This window comes from Notamacropus eugenii, chromosome 5 (assembly GCF_028372415.1).
Source record: "Notamacropus eugenii isolate mMacEug1 chromosome 5, mMacEug1.pri_v2, whole genome shotgun sequence".
Taxonomy (NCBI): Eukaryota; Metazoa; Chordata; class Mammalia; order Diprotodontia; family Macropodidae; genus Notamacropus; species Notamacropus eugenii.
Window position 1 is genome coordinate 361,869,961 of NC_092876.1, and position 24,156 is coordinate 361,894,116.

Here is a 24,156-nt window from a genome sequence, read left to right on the forward strand (position 1 = left end):
CAATGTTGGGGTAAATGTACAGTGTGTTTGACTTTGGCTGATCAGACCAATACGAACTCAGACTATAACACAGGAGGAGCACAAATACTCCCTATAAACGTTTCGGAAGGAGATGTCTCTCAAAAAAGGAATGTTAACACTTTAAGAAACATTCTACCTTTGTCAATGTGCAATGTGTATTATTTCATTTTCACACAGAATCTCCACAAAACAACAGAAATTAATTTGTTTCTTCAGATCAGTATCCTGAAGTAGACCTGAAACACTCACCGATGGTACTAGTGTGAATATTTCTTAAATCTCAAAGGAGGAATTTCATTCCTTAAAGCCTCCCTTAGACTGAGGGCAGTTAGGTAGCACAATGGATAGATAGAGTGCTGGGTCCAGGCTGAGCTCAAATCCAGACACTCACTAGCTGTGTGACCCTGGGCAAGTCACTTTAGCTCTTTGTCTGTCTCAGTTTCTTCATCTATAAAATGAATATAATAGCAGCACCCGCCTCCCACGGTGAAGAGGATCAAAAGAGAGAATAACTGGAAAGCACTTATCACAACACCTGACTCGTGGTAAGTGCCATATAAATATTAGCTACTATTATTGTTTTTGACACTGCCTCTAAATCCCAGTTTATGAAGATGTGATATGTAGTTTGTGGAAAAGTACATAAGGGAAGGGATCCAGGAATGGGAATCAATTGTTCTCTTCTACTCTTGTTTTTGTCATTAACCATCTGGGTGACTTTGGGCAAATCATTTAACCACTCCGGGCCTTGCTGCATTATCTATAAAAGGAAGGGGCTAGAATAAATAACCTTTACAAATATACAGTATTGTGGTATAGTGGATAAAAGTTCTGGGTCTTATGTTAGGAAGATCTGAGTTCAAATTCTTACTAGCAGTGTGATACCAGGTACATCATTTCACCTATCTCTGCCTCCATTTCCTCATCTATAAAATGAGGGGGTTAGACGCAATGGTCTCTAAGGTCGCTTGCGCCTCTAAATCCATGATCCTAATAGTGTAAGCAAATATAAAATACTGGTTCCTAAAACTCTAAAATTCTGAGTCTTCATGAAAAGTTTATCAAATGGATGCCCCATACAATCTTGGCAAACTCAGCTAACTGAACAAATATATTTTAAGAAAAACTACATGGCTACTTTCCATTCTCCTTTACTCCATGTGGTTTAAATGTTTAAGTAACACCAACACTTGTGTTATCATATCTCTGAAAGAGAACAAAGACAAGAATTCAGGGGTAAAAAGTCATTCCTGACTTATGCTGTGAACAGAGCACTAGCTTCAGTTAGAGGAACTAAATTTTAATCTAGATACCATCCTGCACAAGCCACTTAACCTTGGGCAAATCACTTAATCTCTCTGACCCTTAAGTCTCTCAACTGTAAAATGGGGATAAATAGCATTGCCCTTGCTTGCCTTTACAGGGGTGCTAGGGGACCAAATACAAAAATGTATTGTACAGCTCTTTAAAAGATATAGAACACCATGTAAGTATGAAGTATTAACATTTTTACTGCCTCTCTAAATGTGACAATCCTAAAAACAAATTTGATAACTTAGTGACTTACCTATACAAACTGAGAACAAATAAGGTTCTAATCCTTGTTTGGAAATCAACAGGCCTGAAGGGCCAGCAGAGATTTCTGAATCTTTTTTAAAAAACTCTTAAGTGTCAAAATAATCTGTGACTTACAGAGATAAAGGGGAACTTTCTTATGTTTATTGTGAGGCTTCAGAGATGCAACTGGTGTACTTGGGTTTAGTAAATTCATTAAATGAGCAAGTGAAGCTAATCTTTAGGAAATTGGGGAGAGTGAGGGAAAAGTTACCTGACTCTGTGTTTGCCAGAGTCTGAGGAAGACATTTATTTAACTAATATCTGAAAATAAGGGCATCATTCTCAGTAAATATTTATTAAATCCTTATTTAGTCATTCAGTACTGACTGACAGTTTTGTTTTCTACAGATAGAATGAGATACCCTCTCCACTTTTAAAAGAGGATGGCTAAAGGAATAAATGCCAAACAGTAAAGATGAAAGACAAATTACCTTTTTCTTCTTTGTAACTTGAATTCTAATTCTAATGATGTAAAGTGCTAGACATTCATGGGCTACAGTGGCACAAGGTGGAAGAGATGGAGATGGAGAGAGGTAGGTGGAAAAGGGAAAGGGATCAAATAGGGCCACTGTAGACACCTTTTATTGATTGCCTATACAATGGTAATAAAAGTCATCTGATTAAGCCCCACTGAAATAAATATCTAACTAATTTTGCTATAATGTGTTACCAAGAGAACCTACTGAAACACTACTGAATCTTGAAACCACTTTTAAGAAGTAATCCTAGCATTTCTGTTCAGTCAGGGTCAAATTCACCTGAAGGCCTCTGAACTCCTTCAGACCTATCACCACTAGCTATGTATTAGGAACTACTCACCCCTAAAATAAAGCACAAAAAAAAAGCATTAGACAACACCTTGGGCAGCTAGCTGGAATGGTGAGTAGAGTGTTAGGCCTAGCCAGCAAGACTCATCTTCTGAGTTTAAATCTGGCCTCAGACACTTACTATGTGTGACTTCCTGTGTGACCCTGGACACAACCTTGCTTGCCTCAGTTTCCTCATTTGTATACAGAACTAGAGAAGGAAATGGCAAACTACTCCAGTATCTATGCCAAGAAAACCTCAGATGGGGTCATGAAGAGTCAGACACACCTGAACAACAATTAATGACACCCTCCCCCTAAGATCAGAAGTTATCAGCAATGTCATTAATGCTACTTTCTAATGTCCTAGACTCTGCACTTCACTTGCCTGCCTGGACCAGTAGAATGTAAACTCCTTAAGGGAAGGAACTGGTTTTATTTTTCTTTGTATCTTCAGTATCTAGAACAATATCTGACCCATGATAGATGTTTAATAAATGCTTTCTGAATTATATGAATATTTGTCCCACCATTTCTAGCCCGTGCTTCTTCTCATTGTGTCTGATTCTTCATGATCCCATTTGGGGTTTTCTTGGCAAAGAAGGATGGGCTTGCCATTTCCTTCTCCAGCTCCAAACAAAGCTAAGTGATGCGCCCAGAGTTACACAGTTAGTTAAGTGTCAGAGGCCAGATTTGAACTCGGAAAGACAAGTCTTCTTGTGCTCTAGCCACATTGCCACCTAGCTGCCCTTGCTTGCCTCACCATACAGCAATTACCACACCCCCTCCTATGTCATTTGGTTCTTGGTCTTATCCAGTCTTGTTCTATGAGAGGCAGTACAGTATAATGAAAAGAGTCAGAATAACGAGTTCAAATCCCTTAAACATTAAGTGGCTCTTTGGCCCTGGGAAATCTATTTCATCTCTCTTTGTACCAGTTTTCTCATTTCTAGAAAGAGAATAGTAAATTTGCAATATAAGCCTTACTAGGTTCTCATGAGGAAAACAGTTTATAAACTTTAAAGTGCTATACAAAGGAGTTATTATCATAATAATCATCATTCTTACTACCCCAAACCTAGTACCTGAAGCAGTAAGACTTAAGAGTACAGCATTATCTGATAAATTAGATCATTCATCAAATTGGTGCATAATTGGTAGCATGAAGCTAGCACAAGTCCAGTCTGACTCAAAAATACTGTACTAGCACACTCTACCTATTCTCTGAATACTGAAGTATGCCACTGTAAATCTCTATACAAGTGAAGCCCAATTACAGAAAGCACAATTTATGAAAATATAGACTTATTAAATAGTTAAACCGCAGAGTAAATCAGCATTAAAAAAAACTTCACTTTATAGAAAAATAACTACTAGATTCCTTATATTAGTAGCCCTACTATACATTAATTTCTGACAGAGAATGACTGGAAAGTGAAGAATTTAAAGAATTTAAAGTGTTGTAAGCCATTAACAACTAAAGATAAATTAGAAAAGGATATAAAACATCCTAAAATGTGTCAATAAGAAAATATGATTCAATTTTAAAACTTTAAATTCAAATAATTTTTCAGGAATAAATCAATCACATGAAGAAGGGTACAACTTCACTGATTATCCCCATTTCTGAAGCCCCACCACTTAGACTATCTACTACCGTAGGTAACAATAACAATAGCCAATAATATTAGCATTGCCATTTCCACTATTGTTGTTTAGTCATATCAGACTCTTTACTCCAGGCAAAGATACTGAAATGGTCTGTCATTTCCTTCTCCAGTGTGCCCTCATTTTACAGATGAGGAACTGAGGCAAATGGGGTTAAGTTACTTGTCCAAAATAACACTGCTAGTTAAGTATCTGAAGCTGGATTTGAACCCAGATCTTCCTGACTCTGTACCTGGTGTTCTATCCACTGTACCACTTAACTACATTATTAGCTGTATTATTACCATAGGCAATAATAATAGTTAATAATATTAGCATTTATATAGAACTTTAAGGTTTGAAAAGCACTTTACAAACGTCATCTCATTTAATCGTCACAACGGCCATGGGAGGTAGGTTCTATTATTCTCATTTTATAGATAAGGCAACTGAGATGGCCCAGAGTCACATGACTAGTAAGTGTCTGTGTCCAGAACTGAATTGGTATCTTCATGATGCAAGATGTCTAATCCTTTAGACATTTAGCTAATCACACATATTAAATCTATTAAATTCAATTTAACAAACATTTATTAAATACCTTTTATGTGCAAGGCATCTTGTTGGAGAACCTTAAAATAACAGTGGAATCTTCTATGCTCCTTACTTTTTGGGCAACTGTGTGACTGTAATAAGGCAGTCCATTGCAGAAGATGATGTGCAAAAACTTGCCTGTTCCCTTCTCATATATTCATTTAAAATGCCCATGATACATGTTGAAATTATTCTTATAGGAATTTTATAGAGATAGGAAAGTAGGCATATGGGTCTCCCATGCGTATGTTAAGATCATAAAAGACTCCTTGATAAACATAACAGAAATTATTTTTTGTTTGGCAATACTCTTAAATATTTATATCAAGTGAGGAATAAAACAGAAAGGCATATGCTTGCTTAAGATTTTTGCTACTGTCATAGCAGGCATCCATGGCAGAGTCCATATGGAAGAGGGATTCCCTATGGATGGTGAGTATTACAGATGTTCCTGTCAGAGGATGGCACTGTGTTGATTACATCAAGTCGCTGCAACACTACAAACTGCTTCTAAATGAGATCCAAAAGCACTATTCTACCCAAGTATCCACACAAAGAAAATCAAGTGGATAAAGAATGCCTATTGTCCAAACTATGATGCATAGGACATAGAGCTAGTCCAACACGGCCAGGCACCTTCAAATGGAAAATAAGCTTGGGCCAGAATTGAATAGGAGGCTTTTAATGATTTCAATGATTTCTCCCTAATACAGCAACCTATCCATGCTTTTAGCATCAATAATCTTATGGTGATGCTACGTAACTGTGAATCATGGAATGCTGCAATCTCTAAAGCATCAAAACTGCAGGTCAACCAAAGAGCAAAGGAGAAAAGCGTGGTGGGTGTAAGTAGGCTAGAGCTTAATACCAACAATGAAATGTGGACAAAAAGAGGCATAAAAGAAATCATCAAAGAAATGGATGACTGGGAAAAAAAAGTAGCAGGAGTGTATTTGTATCAAGAGTGAGGTATGACAGCAGACAGAGCCCACTGTACTGTGTGGACCTCCTGTGGAGGATTTATGGAGTGACATGCTAAGAGGTGCATTAGATGAGAAGGCATGTATGTATTGACATATACTCAGTGCCTAGGAAGGTGTTTGCATATAAATTAACACTTCAATAGATCAATCAGGTGGGAACTCCTCCCACTGACACAGATTACAACCCTTTTCTAATTTAGTTGATGATCTTAGAGAGAGGATAAATGACCTGCCAATAGTCACAAGTAGGTTTCCTAAAAGGAATTCCAACCCAGATCTCCCTGCCTCTATGAACAACACTCTATCTACTACACCACACTGCTTTTCAGGCACTGAGAATGCAAAGATGAAAAGGACCCAGTGTTTGTCCCCATTTCAGATGACCCACCTGTAAAAGCAGTGGGAGACAAAATGAAGCCCAAGTGAATTTTGGACAAGCTGCTCAATCTTCACAATTTGTCATATCATAACTACTAGCAGTCCATGTATATCCAGATGCTTACACATGTGCCTCAATGCCCAAAAGGCCAAGGCCTCTCTGTGCTCACCCTTAGCAAGGTTTCTAGCTGTAAAGAGAACCATTCTACCCTTTTCCATTATCTGTGAGTTGATACAGATAATAAAGTAACTAGTGTTACCATTTACACAACTAAAATTATTGCTACATGTTATTCTATGAAAATAATAAAAGTCCATTTAAAGAAATCATGAGGACAAATATCCATAGGAAAAGTTTCTAAGAAGTGCCTCCCCTCCCAAGTAACCCCCTACCCCTAGACTATCTCTTTAGGAAAAGGACTATGTCTTATTAAAATTATATATCCCTTCCAGCACCTAACATAGCAGGTGCAAAATAAATACAAGTGAATTGAACTAAACCTCATAAAGTTCATGGGAACTGATCAAAAGTTTAGATTTGAATTATTCTTTTTCACCCCATGATGCTAAATGACCCAAAAGAAAAGAGAGATTTCACAATTTATTTCTCCATCTCTTCCCCCCTTTGATGTAAATGAGAGGGTCAGTATGGATGATGTTAGCTTTTGGAGAAATATTTTCCCAGATTGGGCACTTCTTTATGATTGGATTCATGAATGTATTTGTTTGTTATTAAAGCTCCCCCTGGCTTGGTATCTGGGACACTGAACACAATATTTTTAAAACAAAGTTTGAATCCAAACTGGGCTAGTGTCCAGATATAACCAGCCAAAAAAAAGAGCTGCAAATAAAATTGGGTGAAAATGCACAAATGTCAAAGATACAATAACCCAAACATAAAAATATTAGCCACAACTTTAAAGAAGTCCTTATAGTAGCTACACTTCAAAATAAGGGGAAATCAATTCAGTCATACCCACACTAGTAAAAGAAACTAAAGAGGACCACATGGAAAGGAGGACTTTAGTAATGATGATGACGACGATGAGAGTTAACATTTACACAATACTTTATGGTTTGCAAGTGTTTTTATAAATATTATAACATTTTGTCCTTGTAACAACCATAGGAAGTAGATACAATTATCCCCTTTTTAAAGATAAGGAAATTGAGGCTGAGAGAAGTGACTTGTACAGGGGTCACTAAGTTAGTAAATGTCTGAAACTCACATCTTCCTGAGTCCAGGTTCAGTATTTTATCTACCGTAACACCTACCTGTCCCAGGGGAGGCGAGGGAAGGCAGATTTTTCCAGAGTCAAAAAAAGATGAAATATAGTTTTTAAAAATAAAAAAAGTAGAGGACTACAGGTGAGAAAGTTGCATTTATTTTCTGATGAGATCACCGTATTCCTAGTTTTGCTTAATTGCTTTTTTACAAGAGAGTGTCCAAGGGGTAAGGATCTTCTGGAAATGTTTGTAATGTAAAAATAAAATGCATCAATGACAATAAAAAGAGAAAAAGAGAGAACAACAGGTTAAGGAAATGTGTTAAATTGGCCAACCATAGTTAGCCTTCCTATCGCCTCCAGGATAAAATTATAAACCCTATTTAGCTTTTAAATCCCTTCACAACTTAGTCCTAACTCAGCCTTGTTCCAGGGACATTACTCCTTCGCCCAAAGCTAACTGGCCTTGTCTTTGTTCCCCACATGACACTCCATGTGTCAACTCTGTTTCTTTTTACAGGATGTCTCATATGCCTGGAATGTACTCCCTCTTTACCTCGACCCCCCCCTCAGAGTCCCTCTCCTCTTCCATCAAGCTATAGCTCAAGCTCTACGAAGCCTTTCTTGATCCCCCAAATGTTAGTAAACCCCCTTGCTAGTGACCTTGTACTTAACTACCTTCTATATATTTGTACTTGTTAACTTCATATTTATGCCATATGCATATCTCTTAGAATGCAAAATTCTTCTAAGGATTCTGCTCGTATCCCCAGGGCCTATCATGTCTAGCACACAGTAAGCATTTAATAACTGCTTGTTGATTGATCACTGACTGACTTTAGGTAATTAGAGGAGTACCTTTGTTCTCCTCCTTATAATCCTTTATTACATATATTAACTATACTACATTTCCTTTAGGTGATAGGCTAAATAGACATTATATGTCATTTTATAAGCATATGATAAGTAGGCCCAAATATTTGGTTCAGAGGTGTCATTACATATATTTTTTAACATTTTTAGCATACTTGTAATCTACTTTAAAGAACTGCAATAAAATACTTTTTATTCATCTTTATTCCTATTACCAAGAAAAGTGTGACTTTTGGTGGCAATAAATGTAAATTAATCCACACATGTGGATAGAACTAATTTAATACAAAGCGCCAATGCTTGTAAAAATTTGTGAAAGTCCTAGAAGAAAATAGCATGGAAGACTTAAGGAAAAAAAACATATATATGTACATATACATACCCCAAGTCAAATAGAGCCACTAGTGTTTACATAAAAACAAAGTTAGGAACAGATATATACTTTAAAAAAAATCATTCCGTTGTCCAGACCAAATCTTTCCTGAAGATCCAACAGCAGCAGTCAGGGTAAATAAAGAGCTACAGCAGACCACATCCCATATGATAAAGTTTATATGCATATTTATATCTCAATAATATTTACAGGACTATTTACTGGAATGTATGTTCATCACGTGAGACTCATGGAAATATTCAGAGTAGGATGAAGTTGGAATACATTAAAAAGGTAAGAATTTCAATGTCTCAAACTATCTAACCGAGAACAATATAAAATAAAAATGGGGGAGTGGTAAATACTCACAAATCTAATGAACCTCCCCCATCCATGAACTAATCTTTGTAAAATATCTTTATTTGTCCAATTGCATTGCTCTGAAATCATGCTCATTTTAGAATCATCATTCACAAAAACTACTTTCCAAAAATAGGTAAAGGAAAACTCTATCTTGTTCCATGAATCAGCAAGAAGGAAAGGGGGAAATAAAGTGCATTAAAAAAAAAAAATCATAGACGGGGAAGGCAGACATTTTTGTCTCCGAAATCTGCACTTGATTCTAATGATGACAAATCAGAAAAGACAAAATAAATTTAATTTCAGTTGACTAGGGTCCTCAGTGACAGTATAAGACAGTGACATGTTACTTTGTATTATTAAAATGATTTATGTACTTGTGTCCAAAAATACACTTCATAAAATATTATCTACCAAACATAGTCGTAGAGAATGTCATCTACATGGTGATTTAGAAATCCCTGCAAACCATTTTCAGCACTGATGAACTTTTGGCTTGAACATATACTGCCAATGAGAAGTAAAAAAATTAACTTAATATTCTCTTATTTCTAACAGCCAACTACTTTTACAAGTAAATATGGCAGAAATTTATTTTGTAGCAACATTCACATATTGTTCAATTATTCTAGTCTCAGATAATCATAATCATCAATTTTATCATACACATAACAGAGCATTAGCTAGGAAATAATTCCACAAAAAAAAAGGGTTCTTTTCTGGTAGTATACCAGTGTAATCAATAAATATTAAGATGAAATAGTATTATGGAGACATTTCTTTCTAGTTGCACCAACTAGGAAGAGTTGGGCACCTCATTAACTATTTGGTAGCTAACTCAGTTCATAACCCATAAAAAGGGGCTTCAGAAAATCTCACTAATGGGAGAATTTCTGTATTCCTTTCCTTAGAAAAAGCTTCTGGATGTTAATAGCTTTCTAGTTCCATCAAATCTTTCTGGTAAAATTCCCAATATCAAAATGGGAAGGATCTCTACTACAAGAAAAAGAATTATTTGGAGGAATATCTATTGGTACAGAAAGCCAAAATACTAAGAGTGTTTTGTCACACCTCCCTAAGAAGTATGGATAGACACATTCTCAGCATGAAATTCTACTTGGAGATTTTTAAATAAATCACATTAAATACAACTTTTAAGAAATCTTTCAATCTTTTCATCATTCTAAAAACAAAATTATATGAATAATGGTTTTATCTTAGTCCACTTCAGGAAAATTCATAAAGATTACTGGGATCTTTCATCATCCTGGCCAAACCCAGCTGCAAAGTATACTTGCTATGAATTCTACAAGAAGAAAATTCACATTAAAACAATTTTAGCATTATGTTTGGAATTTAAGTTTATGTTTTAGTTGTTACCTATATATATCTATCCCGAAAAATCAATTAAGATTGAAAAGGTACAGGGTACATCAAAGAAGCAAATTCATCAGGACAACAACAGATTTCATATGCATACCTGTGTATCTAGATGTACATCATAAGCTCACTAGGCAGATAATTCCAAGAACAACTAAACCTTGACAATTGGATAGGGAGAATTATTTTCTTGTTTTGTTCCATTTCCCACCAAGTGCCCTTTGTTGTCCATGGGAATTTCATCCACACTCAGATAGCTTTGGGTGGTGGAAAGAAAATTGAGAAATGATTCAGCATTTTGAAAATGCCATAAGAAGCCATACTGCTAACATGAGAGTTGATGATCTGCTCAATCTACTATTAGATTCTCAATCAAAGGTGTTAAAGTTTTTGAACGATAGTCCCCGTTGACCAGAAATGAAAGAGAAATAATTTTGGGCCTGCTCAACTATACTCTAACAATTGCAACCTATTAACTAGTTTTTATTTGAATCAATTCTTAATAGAACAATAATATACAGATACTCATCTGTAATTCCATCTCAATAAATCCCATATGCAACATAATTTACATCATCTATAATTTTTAAAAATTTTCCATAGAATTTTGTCTTTTATTTATGTTTATTCTTTATTTTGATTTTCTTTTGATGAATTAAGATGAAAGGGGAGATTCTAAGCAGACAATCCAACATGAAAGGTGATGAGAACCTTCAGAAAAAACATAAAAGACAAAAAAATTAACTAGAAAGATACTAAATCTACATTGGTGTTCCTATAGCTAGAGTGACTTTTTATACTTATTTTCCTGATTAAAAAGGAGAAATAATCAGATGCATTGGATAACATATTATTTGAACATTATGACAGTGCTATAAGAACCCTAACTGGGATGTCTTGCCTTTTTAAGCTTTTCATTTTTCCACAGAAGACATCTTTTAGCTTTTCTTTTTCTACCCTTTATAACTTGTCAAGCATTCTTCATATTCCACTCTATTTGATTTCAATAGCTTCATAGCAAATAAATGTAGAATCGAACTGAATTGAACTGTCTTAGCCCTTGATTTATCTTTTTAGTCATTATAATATCTAACCAAGTTTGAGTTCCTACTGAGTTCCTATTCTAATCAAGTCATTTTGCTAACTAATATTTTTTGCTAATTAATAAGGGAGATCTAGTAAAATGTAAATTACTTGAGGGCAGGGATTGATTCCACTTTTGTTTTGGTATCTCCAGTGCCTACCACAATGCCTTGCAGGGTAGGAAGTTAATTAGTGCCTGATGAGTTGACTGAATAAACTATAATCCCAGGCCTCAAGGAACTTGCAGAATAAGTAGGGATGATATAATATAAACAAATAACTGTAACACAAGACAGTATGTGCAATAATGGGGGGGAAAAAATGGGAAAAAATTGGATTGTGTTCAAACCTAGTTGTTACCTCTCTTTACCACCTCATTTCATCTATATGACCTTTATATTTCCTCTTTAGGAATTACATGTCCTCTGCTATTATCTACAGTTCTTAAGGTGTGTCTGGTTTTTGTTTGATTTTGTTTTTAAATCAAGTCGTGTACGTGTGAGGATTAAGCTCCCATGCATCTCTCTTTCTTTCCTCCCTACTTCATTCATTTTATCCTTATTAACACTTATTCACCTTATCCCACAAACACTAGGAGAGACACAAAATACTATACTAAAAGGTAGCACTGTGAATACAGCACAGGAGTTGGATTTAAGAAGACCTGAGGTCAAATCTGGTCTCAGTCACTTATTAGATATATGACCCTGGGCAAGTCACTTAACCCGTTTGCCTCAGTCTCCGCATCTGTAAAATAGGGGTAATAACAGTACTCAGGGTTGTTATGTGGACAAAATGGGATAGTTTAAAAATGCTTTGCAAATCGTCAAGTGCTACCTAAATATTTACTATTAATATTATATATTAAATCAATACCCCCACTTTACAGCACTCTCAGTTCTTTCCCCCTGGTTGGCTGGCTACTTCTCATTGTTATTGTTGTTGCTACTGCTGTTGTTGTTACTGTATAATCACTCATGTCTCACTTCCTAACTCGTGTCCCCTTTCGTTCTTCTTGGTGACCTTATCAGCTCCCAAGTATTCAACTAGGATCTCTAGATCTATACACATCTGTCTAGCCCTGATCTCTGCCTTTCCTAAACTTCATTTCTGCATTTTTGTTTGTTGTTGTTCAGTCATTTCATTCATGTCTACTCTTCATGACCCATTTGAGTTTTTCTTAGCAAAGATACTGGAGTGATTTGCCATTTCCTTCTCCAGCTCATTTCACAGATGAGGAAACTGAGGCAAACAAGGTTAAGTGACTTGCTCAAGATTACACAGCTTTCTGAAATCACATTTGAAATCAGGTCTTCCTAACTCCAGGTCCAGCACTATATCCACTGTACCACCAAGCTACCCTAATGTATTTCTGCATTACCAATTGCCTATTGAATATCTGTCATTGATTATCTAAAACAAAATTCATTAACTTTCCACCCAAACCCACCTTTTTCCAAACTAACCTCTTTTAGTCAAAGGTACCAGCATCTTTTCAGTTCAGGTTTACAACCTTAGACTTATCCTCAACTCATCATTTTGCTCCATCTCTTACCATGTCTTTTCAAATATATCTTCAGAATATTAACATCCATTCACCTCTGTCCAGCCACAAGGCTATCACCCTAATTCTATTAATATTGAAATAGTCTGCTAACCAATCTCTTTGCTTTCAAACTTGCTCCATGGAACTTCTAAATTGAAATTACTAACACCTAAGACATATCATGACAGTTCTCTACTACTGTCTCTAGAATAAAATAGAAACATCTCTACTTGGTGTTTAAAGCCCTCCCTATCCTTGTCCTTCTCTAACTTTCCAGTATTCTCATACTTTCTCCCCATTAGGAGGGCCTGCCTGCTGTTCCTCCCACACTACACTTCATCTCAGTTCCATGGCTTTTCACTGATTGTTCTACATATCTGGTGTTCTCTCCCTCCCAACTTCCCTGACTTCCTTATAGGATAAGCAAGACCCAACAATTTCTACAAGAGATCTTTCTTGATCCTATTTTCTTGCACCTCCTCTCCACATTTCTCATTTCCCAATGAGAGTAACTTCCACTTACACTGTGTATATACATATATACATGTAGCTGGTCATTTACATGTTGACCACTCCCAGTAAAATGTAAGCTCCTTGAGGGAAGCCCCATGTGTTTCTATGTTCTAGAATCTAGCACAGTGTATTATATAAAGCAGACACTTAACAACTGCTGAATGAATGGATGAATAAAAAGATAAGATACAACACCTCCCTTTCTTTGGACAGTATGGTGTATTTAGGGGTATAAGACACAAAAATTGATAATATGAATAAATATATACAAACATACAAAATCATATAAAAAGCACATTCAAGGGTTACAAGATTTCAAAATGATTTGTGAGCATCTCATACTCAATGCAAAAGAAGAAACACATGGTTTTCTCTATGTGCCTGCTAAAATAAATGCATCAAATTCTTTGCTTTTAATTTCTTATTAACAGCTTTACCTCAAGTCTCTGTGTTACTACTATATTGGATTACTAATTTCATTGCCTGACAAATTATTTGATGTATGCTTTGAAACCTCTTATTTTATAAAATGTTCACCAAATTGTACTTTTTGTTTCCAGATTTTCCTTTTGGTTTTCCATATATTTCTCAGTGTCTGATACTACATACCTACATAGTTATTTCATCTTTTTTACTTTTTAATAGCTTATTTGTTTATGGTGATTTTATATCTAAAAATCATCTGCATATTTTAGGTATGTATGTTTTTATTGCCAATGTTGATTCTTTCCCTCCTGTTTCTCTTGTGTCGATGAACATGTTAAAAATGCATATAATTCTCTGCTGGAGACATTTGTTCATATTTTTATAGCTATTATTTCAATACTTATGATGTTTCTTTTCTTTAAATTCAAACAAAAACATACTACTGTAAATCAATGGAGACTTCCTGAATATATCTTTGCATTGGAATTTTTAGGGAGTCTAACACTTATGAAGAAGTATAGTGAATATTCACTGACAAAACAGAGGAAAAAAATGGTATTTTTTTAGGGGGTAGTTTCCTTTTGTCTACTTTTAAACATATTGAACCTGACTCTAACTCTTTGTTTGGAGTGAAAGGTAATGAAAATGAGAGGAAAAGGTTTTAGCTAAGACATGTGTGGAAAGTACTTCTAAGCCATGCGAAACTTTAACAAGAACTTTTAAAAGTAAATATTAAATGATGAAGTACCAAAGCATGGTTTTGGCATTAACATTATAATTCAAGAATAAAAAGAATCTACTTCACAAATTCACAGTCTATTGAAGTTAAAAAGATGATTTTAAAACTTTAAAGGTAGCTATTCCTCACTAATGGTGATGTAAATACCCAAATGAAGCTGTTGGATTTCAGTTTTTTAAGAATTTCAAGAGTCATTTTCCTTTCTTTTGGAAACAAGCATCACAGAAGGGATTTCATTTATATTTTAGAAGTAGTCATATTTGGGAGAAGTTTATTTTCTGAATGTTTTAATGGAGATAACAATTAGAACCTTTTAAAATTCTACTGTGGTAACTAACATGACAGAAATTAATGCTCATAATTTAACCCATTGAAAAACATATTACCATGTATAAGAACAAAGTCAGCTTTAAGAAGACTTAGGTTAGTGATTTGTGATTGACAATTACTTTTCAAATTCCATATAAAATAATACTTACTAGTACTCTAGATACCAGGTAAGCTTTTATAAACTGTGAAACTCTATTTCAAATTGTTTTCATTTGTTACTCTTTTTAGAGAAAAGAATCAATTACATAGTTACTTATGACACTCCCCTCACCCCTCCAAAAACTACTTGAATATGATAGTTCTCATATAGCTCATGTTTTGACTTCAATGTCTAAGAAAATCTCCCACCTATCTTGGTAAAATTCTGAATAAAGATGAAAGTTAGTAAGATTAAAAGCGCTACGGAATTTTTTAAATGATGAGTGAAAGTCAGGATATATTTTGGGATCTATATACTTTTTACTTGAGTTTCTGACACCTCCCCCCCACCACTGCAATCAATCAACCAACAAAACATTGCTAAGTACTTGTGATATACCTGGCTCAGTGCTAAATACTGAGAAGAAATAGGAGGGCAAAAACAATTCCCCCTCTCCCTCTCTCTCCAAGAGCTTACCTACTAATCTAGAAGACAAAGTGTAAATAAATAGAAACCTACAAAATACCTACCAAGTGGATGAAAAGTCATCTTAGGAAAGAAAACTACCTAGTATCTATACAGAGAAAAATTAAGTTAAAAAAAATGTGGGCATTAAACTAATGATATAGGGAGATTATCTGATCATTAAAAAAATAAACAACAATGAAGTCTTGGGTGAAAGGTTCCCTAATATTGCCAGAGTGCCTTTAAAAACAATGCACAAAGAGATATCAGGTACAAATCTTTTTTTTGCATAAACTGGAATTAAACTTAAGATGCTTATAAAGATCATACTTTTAGTAATCAACATAGAGATATAGAGTGTTTTCTGACCAATAGTTTAGTCGTTAATTTGAGGAATTTTTCATTATGCAGAAGCAATTTAACTAAAATTTCTTTACTAAATTTCTGCTAAAGGCTAAAATTAGTTCATCATTACTGAGATAAGTGTATTTTAAATACAACCAACATAATGCAGAGGGCCTTAAGTTCATGCCATAAGAAGACAAACTGAAGGAACTGGCAATTTTTTAACCTGTAAAAGAGAAGACTTAAGGAACAACACCCAATAGGTGGCAGCTGTTGAGATTATAGAGGCAGATTTTGATTTAATGTAAAGAAACACGTCCTAACAACTGGAGTTACCTAATAAATGGAATATGTACCCTCAGGAAGTAGTGGATTGCTTCTCACTATATGTCTTCAAGAAAAAGCTGAATGACCACTTGTATATATAGTGTAGAGGGGATCCTTGTTCATATACGGAACTAGATTAGTTGACCTTAGAGATTCCTTCCAATTCTTGGATTCTCCGAGTCTATAATTCATTGAGTCCTTTTTAGATCATTGTTATATCTCATCACCACAAGTGCTGCTTTTCTGAATTCAAAGCCCATAATTGTTCTTTTAAAATCTTTTCTGATGAGCTACTTATTTGATATTCCAGAGACATGGAATATTTCATCCAGATAGTTTTTATTGTATAAATTAATGATCTGCATATTCATGTCTTGAGTTGGTCAAATATACTTCTACTTACAAAGAGCTCACATTACAAGCTAGCTAAAATGAAAAAAATTCGAAGTCTCACATATACAAATGTGATGTCCTTTAGTAACCAGGAATATACTCTCAATACTCCTGCCATATATTCAAAAGTTACTATCTTTTCTAAAAAATCAAGGAAGCCGAAACCATCATGTTTTTCTTAAACCAACTTTCATCACTGATTATCTTAAGTAATTCACCATTTGTCATTCCACAATATTTCATTGTATCATGAACATGGATTTGCATTGCACAGACCTTATGACCTACAAAAACCAGCAATAATGTCACCATTATTTTGCTGTTAGATGAAGGCTACTTGGAAAACCCAATCTCTGAAAATGTTTTTTTCTTAACAGAATGACACAAAGTTTCACTGGCATAGAAAAGTTCTGGAAGCTAAGTAATGAAGCAAGATTGGCCACAGATTTTTCCTTCCTAAAGAACTGAGTTAAAAATCTTATTTTGATTCACCAAATCTCACCTCTATTTCCATTCTAAACTACCACCTCTTACAGTTTTGAGGAACTACTTATCTCCACTTAACCACACTTTAAGATAATATAGTCTCCTGTGCTATTATTTAGGATAAGTTGGAGAAAGAATAGATTTATAAGCAAATTCTTTAGCAACCAGGATGACTATATTAACTTAAAATAGTCAATGAATCCTTAATTTTTAACCTTGAACTTTTATAATTCAGTCACTAAAAATTTGCAGGCAACCACATACTGGTTCTTCTCTTTGGTGGGAAACTGGGAATGTAGATACTTCAAAAACATATAAAACCTCAAAGATGGGGTTTTTTAACAGATTGCCCCAAAGTTTGAAACTTCTCTGAATACACAGTATATGAGAAAAGTTTCAGTAATATGGTCACCTGCATTTGCTTTTCAATACATTATTCTATCTAGATAAACTATTTCTCATAAATGTAGTTACTTTCACAAATGACATAGAATACCAAGAAAAAAGGAATGGGATGGATGCACTGTGCAAATGTCAATCACTAAAGTAACAGAGATCCTGTACAAATTCTTGGAGTTTTGGCAGAGTTCTGGAGAATCACCAAAGAGAAATTTTACCCATAGTTTCAATTGACTGCCTCCTGTCTTTCAGAAGTATACTCCGAATTAAAGAACTTCACTTAAGATGGTTCTTTCCATATTCTACTCATTCACCTACAATGCTAAAAGTTCATTCCCAATTTAATTGCTTGTTTGCATATAATCAAGGTCTCAGTAGGTATTTTTTTTAAACTTGCTCCAGGAAAGGGAGAATAGAACAGAGCTGTTTAAAGTCACCATCTTTAAAAAATTCCCACCCCCAAAGTGCAGAATCTTAAGCATCATAAATTGACATACACCAGGGGAACAGCAGGACAGACATGCCTCTTGGGAATGTAAAAATCTGACAAAGCATCTTCCTACAAGACTATAAGAACCCTCATTTTATTATTAATAATTACTCCCTCTTCCTGTATGAACAGTTTGCACACTTACCTAGGAAGGCAAATGGAAATTGCAGGCAGGGGAAGAAGCTGTCTCGAAGCCTTTGTCATGTGATAGTGACCTATAAAGTATCAAATAAAGGCAGATCATCAGTATACCACTATTTTGCACTATTTCCAAAAAGATATAATATCAACAGTGAAGCCCCCAAAACTCAACACTGGCTTTTTAAAGGAAGTTCTTATTAAAGAGCAAGCGACCTTCCTTCTCCAGGGAAAAAGAAATCACACACAGCAAAGGAAAAGATGCACTAATGTCTCCAAAAGGGCACAGGGGCTGTCTAAGACCAACAATCATTTGTTGGTATCTAGCTGGTTTCCACCACCCTGATTCCCCTCCCCCTTTCTCTCCACTCCTCTACTTCCCATATGTACAAAGCAGAAAGTTGATCCATTTTGCCAACGCAAAACCTCCCCGCGATCATTCATCAACTTGCCCAAGTGACCACTACCACCATCACTACCGAGGATAAATAAACCAGAAACACAATCGTAGCAATCAATAGCTAGCCCCAAGACTGCGCCGTCCACAGAAGCAGTAGGTTGCAACGTTGTGCCACACAGTTGTTCCAGGTAACGACTGCCCATTCCCCAGCAGTAGACCTGAGCAGCTACCACAGTCGTCAAAACGCCAGCTCTCCCCCCCAACCCCCATCGCAATCCACGGATTAGAGATCTGAATCGAGCAAGGAAAACACATTCGCCAAAATCGTGGCAAGTGCAGGGCCATCGGGGTCTGCTAGGTTGGGATTGTGGGGAAGTATTAAAATGGAGAGAGATCTAACCCAGGCTTTGTTGCTGGTCACCATCAAGTTTGCATCTTAGTACAAAATGTCGATCTTAAAGGCTGACAAGACAGAGGCAGAGACAGAGAGAGAAAGAGAAACAGAATAGAGTCCATCTTGCTTTGGGGAAGAGGAAAAAAAATGAAGTGCAAATCTCACTCCCGGCGTAAAAGTCTGCAAAACACCTTTCAATGAGGAAGAGGCAACGAGTGGGGTCTCCCCCTTCTCTCCGCCTTCTCAAACGACATGTCGGGAATCAAACTGGCGGTGATCAGAGCAGAAAACACCTCCTCCTCCTCCTCCTTCTCTTCCTCCTCCTCCTCCTTCTCCTTCTCCTCCTCCTCCTCCCCGCGGGCCCCGGCGATGATCCCGCCGCCACCGCTGCTGCTGCTGCTGCTGCTGCCTGCCTCTGCTGCCACCGGGGAGGTGGTGCTGCTGCTGCTAGAACCACATGAGCGATACCATTCCCTGCTTGGACCATCCCTATACAGCGCATGTGATAAAGTGGGGCTGGGGGAGGAGTGCCCCCACAGTGCGGGGGTGGGGTGTGCGGGCGCGGTGCTATTCACTGGTGAGAATTAAAAGACCAGGAGGAATGCTCCTGGGGAGGTTATCATAAAAGTAGGGACAGAGAAGGTGGTGGTGGTGGTAGTGGTGCGCTGTTGGTGGAGGGAGAAGGAGGAGGAAGACAAGTTCCCTCCTCTCCCCCCCCCACCTCACTCCCAGACTAGGTTAATCTAAAGGGAAGGGGAAAACGCCTCTCCCCGTGCGATTATCCAGATGGGGGAAGTACCCCTGTCTACGTTAGCTCAGATCGGGGAAGGTAGGTAACCCCGTGTGTGGATCTGGGAGAAGTGAACTGAACGTGTCATTAGTAGGACAGGCAATGGTTTCGAAGCCCCAGGCCAGTGACCATCAGCAGGAGCAAAGCTTGTTTCGTCCCCATCCCCCACACCCTCCACCCACCTTCCCTCACTTCTCTCCCCCCCCTCACCCAACCTCCACCCCACCTCTAGAAACTTTTCAACAAGATCCGCCTGGACTAATTTGTCCTCAGACACTTAAAATATTGACTAGACCCTGCACACTGCGAGGGAAGGAGAATGCACGCTTTATTTTTTTTCCTCTTTCTACAGAAAGGAAAGCAAAAAATAGCTTCTCTTCGTCTCTCTCTCCACCCCCCCCTCCTCTGTCGTACATGTTGTGTCTTAGCTTTTTTTTGCATCGTTTCATTTTTACCTTCCTCATTTAGCTGAAACGATTACAGATATTTCACACATAAAAGTGACACATATCCCCGAATTAATGATCTTTGTAAATTACAGGACTTGGGTTTTCTCAGTCATGTAAGTTTCATACAATATCCCCCCAAAATTTTTTTTGGAGAGCGAGAGAGGGAGACGAGGTGGATAAGGAAAAGAAAGCTCGAGTCTGATTTCTGTAATTTACTAGCGACCCGGATCACAGCAAATAACAGTGTAACACGAATGTGGCCTCTGAGAGCTGAGAAACCCTTGCTAAAGGCATCAGCCCCATCCCTGGGTAAACGATCTCCAAGTTTTCTGTCATCGCGACCATGCAATGTCATAACTTACCTTCAGAAATAAGACTTTAAACAGCGAAGGCCTTCCTCCTCCTCCCCCCCACCCCCACCCCCAGCCTCGCTCTCTCCACCTTAAACTTATTGACACAACATAATCCCACATTCATGCAAAATCCTGACACAGCCTCTCTCCTCCTCTTTCCCCTCCTCTCTCCCTCTTCTCTCTCTCTCTCCCTCTCTTTCCTTCCTCCCGGCTGTTCTCGCACTGAAACACCACTTTCTCCACTAACTGCACGTTTGCTTAAGGGTGGAGGGTGAGAGGGCATTAGATCTACGGAGCCGGAAAACCCAAATCCCCAACTCTCAAGATGAACGAACAACTGAGCTGCTTTTTCCTGGTCACCAAAGCGAGAAAAATAAATAAATAAACGGGAGGGGGGGGAACCCCCATGATAATAATACCTTCTTCTAATTCCCTCTGACCCTTCTCCCCTCCTCCCCCTCCTTCCTCGTCCTCCCGTTCCCTCCCCTCCCAAGCCATGAACCAACCTTCAGATAAACGCACTTTCCCCCGTAATGAAGTTTGGGGGCTTCATCGGCAGTCACAATTTGCCAGTCAGTGTGGTGGTTCTGTTGTTGTTTTTCCTCCTCCTCTTCCTCCTCCTCGTCCTCCTACTCCTAGTCCTCCTCCTCCTCCTCTTCCTCCTCCCTCTCCTCCTCCTCCCGGGTCTGCTTCGCTCTCCCTCTTTGCCCCTCTCTCTACTGCTGCTGCCTGTGTGGTGAGAGGTACTGGTTTCAAACGCAGCCTGGCACTGGCTGGCCTACTATTCCCCCCCTCCCTCCCCAACCTCTTGCATGCATTGCATTGCATTCACCTCTCCCCCTCCTGCCCCAGGGGGAGCAGAAGAGAGGCGAACATCTCCCCCGAACCTCTCCCAATCCAAAGTTTTCGTGGAGGGGGGGAAAGTGATTAGGAATTGTGGCCGGGGTAGCAGCAGCGCAGGACTTGGGAAGGTTCTCTCTCTATCTCTCTCTTTCTCTCTCTCTCCTCTCTCCCCCTCGGTCTTCCTCAAGTCCACCACCCTACCCTACCGGCTGCTGCTGCTCCTTGTGCTGTTGCTGCTTCTGCTGCTGCTACTGCTAGAAGAGTCCTTGGGGCTGCAGCCCGGCTGTTTTCAAGTGAGTATTAAAAAAAGAAAGTGTCGGGAAAGAGACCTCTCTCGCTGGTTTCGCAAAGGGAAGACTGGGGATGGTGGGCACTTACCTCTTTCCCTGTGTGTGTTAAATGTGTGTATGTGTCTCTCTCAGTGGCCAGTCAGTGTTTCTCTATGGGAAAGTGAAGAGAGGAGCACTCAGAGCCGCTCTGCCTCCGTTTTCACTGTACACTGTTCCACATACAGTACATGCAACCCGGAGAGACTGAAAACACTAATTTTATATAAGGCAGCCTGCCATTGGCCAAGAGGTTGAGGGACAGGCTCACCAGCCATACAGAGGGCCCGTTACACCCAAACACGCACACATACACACATTTTACACAGACACACACACATACACAAAGATCATCACATTTTCTATTTTATAACATTCAGGACCTGTAGACAGCAGGGAAAGGACAGGTAGAAAAACACAGCCAAGTGGGTTGGAGCAGAGGAAACCCCAGCTGCACTAGTTGCAAGGCTGGAAACTGGTGTCCATTTGACTTGGGAGAGCTGTGGCAATAAACTACATACAACTCTATTGGATATGGAAGTGGAGGGTTTATTACTGCTCTGGAGTGCCCCATTGAAGAGGGGCTGTATTAGGCTATGATTTCTTCCTCTGACCCTACCAACAAGTAGCCAAGAAAGGATTTGTCATTTTGCCTTTTTTGGGGGGGGCAGGGAGGGGGTGGCTTGTGCCATCAAAGAGGCCAGTTTGTTGCAAAATAAGTTTATAAAGACCACAGAGCTTTCTGGTTGTTAGTAACTCATTAGTAAGTACAATGACTTAAAAATCAATTTAAAAAACAGGAAACAATAAAGATATACCTTCTACTAGAATAGTCGTACACTGTAAAAGTTAGCCATCCGGACATCTAAGACAACTTTACAAGGTGCAAGGCAAAGAAAAGTCATTTAGATGTTGGGTTATTGAACTTCCCTTCCTAAAAGGTCAGTGACAGTAGAGTGCATGCATTGTATATCCTTAGTACATCTCACTTATGATTTGTTATTTGTGTGGAGGGTGAAACTAAGTTCTATTCTTTATGGAGATTCTTCCTTTCTGAGGACTGTTTGCTTTATATGTTTTTTAAAATTGATTTTTAATTGAATTTACTTATTAATGATACTAATCACCTGAATGCTCTTTAGGCTTTATAAACTTACCTTGCAAAATGCTGGCCTCCTTGATGGCACAATCTATCAGAAAAAAATGCCAGAGAAATTCTTTCTAGGCTACTTGTTAGCTGGGTAGGAGGGTGGAATCGTCTTTGGCAAATAGAAACTGACAAGTACATATAAAATAGTCATGTAGTTTAGTAGAAAGAGGAGTGAACTGAGAGACAAGAGACTTGGGTCCTAGTCTTGTCCTTACCACTAATAACCTTGGCCAAGTCACTTAACCTGTATGAGTATTATTTCATTCCTTCATCTTTAAAATGAGGTGGTTAGGAGAGATGACCTCTTCTGGTTTCTTCCACATCTAGGAATTCAGTAAACTGTTTTTTAGTACCAAACAGTTTAGAAATTGAAGTTATAGCATGAATTCATGGCCTAAATGTATATCTAAAACAAATGGCAAGTCTTAAGAGTTAAATAAAGCTTTTCATTATAATTACATAAAATCACTTTAAAATTCTTTCATTTCTTAACTTAAGGCTAAATAGGCACATAGTAGATGATTAATAAATGTTTATTGACTGCTGTTGACTATTTCCTTGAATTTTCTTTTCATCTCTAAAATTAGAGTTGAAGAAATGTAAAGAGAAAAGCATATTATTTTTTCATTTTCTTTTTAAATTTTATTGAGATGTTTTGCTTTTACATTAAATTTTTAAACAATTATTTTAAAAATACATTTGGAAATGTGATGCTTTATTTACAATTTTTTAAAAAAGTAAAATAAAAATGTAAAAAAATCACAGTGTCTATTTTAATTAATAAAATTAAAAATTAGACTATTGTGACAGAAAGCTGGTTGTGGAGTCAGGAATAACTAGGTTCAGTCCTACCTTGCAAACAAACTGATTGACCCTGGGCAAATCTCTTCACTTCTCAATGAGTGGCCCGAGTAACTCTTAGTCTGTAAGTTACAGGGCAGTTGCTGACTTGCACTACAGAAGGATTTTTCTACCTGGGAGTTCCCTGTAACAATAAAATCATAAGTCCAGTCCCCCGCCCCCCCAAAATATTAAAAATTATACTAATGATATTCTGTGTGTATATCACCAAAGGAGCTATGTGCTTGACCCAACACTCTCTCATTAATCCCTATTACATTCTTATGAGGTAAGTGCTGAGCCCCGTTATCTCCATTTCACACATAAAGAAAATGAGACACAGAGAAATTAAATAACTGGCCCAAAGTGATCCAGAATGCTAATGGCCAAGCTAGACCCAGTACACAGTATCATTGCTTCAGTATCTCAGCAATACTTCCTTTTAAATGACAAACTCAATGGGAAAAGGCAAGGATGGAGAGAATCATTAAGAATTTCTTTGTTAAATATCCCTGTCTTTGTATAAGAACAATG

The 24,156-nt window shown here is 37.5% G+C and overlaps 1 protein-coding gene across 13 annotated transcripts in view; it reads right to left on the minus strand.

Moving 5' to 3' along the window:
- BBX (BBX high mobility group box domain containing) overlaps positions 1-21,850 on the minus strand; it is a 351,434-nt gene extending 329,584 nt beyond the window's left edge. For 5 of the 13 annotated variants that reach the window (XM_072614108.1, XM_072614111.1, XM_072614110.1 and 2 more), the window contains exons 1-2: positions 21,685-21,850; positions 18,085-18,154 (exon numbers count right to left, since the gene is read on the minus strand). The gene's annotated coding sequence lies outside the window, so the exon portion shown is untranslated. Of the gene's footprint in view, positions 1-18,084; positions 18,155-18,877; positions 19,295-20,969; positions 21,224-21,684 lie in introns of those variants that run through there. The other 8 variants (XM_072614109.1, XM_072614098.1, XM_072614100.1 and 5 more) reach the window with 7 other exon arrangements.
- Between the last annotated feature and the right edge of the window lie 2,306 nt (positions 21,851-24,156).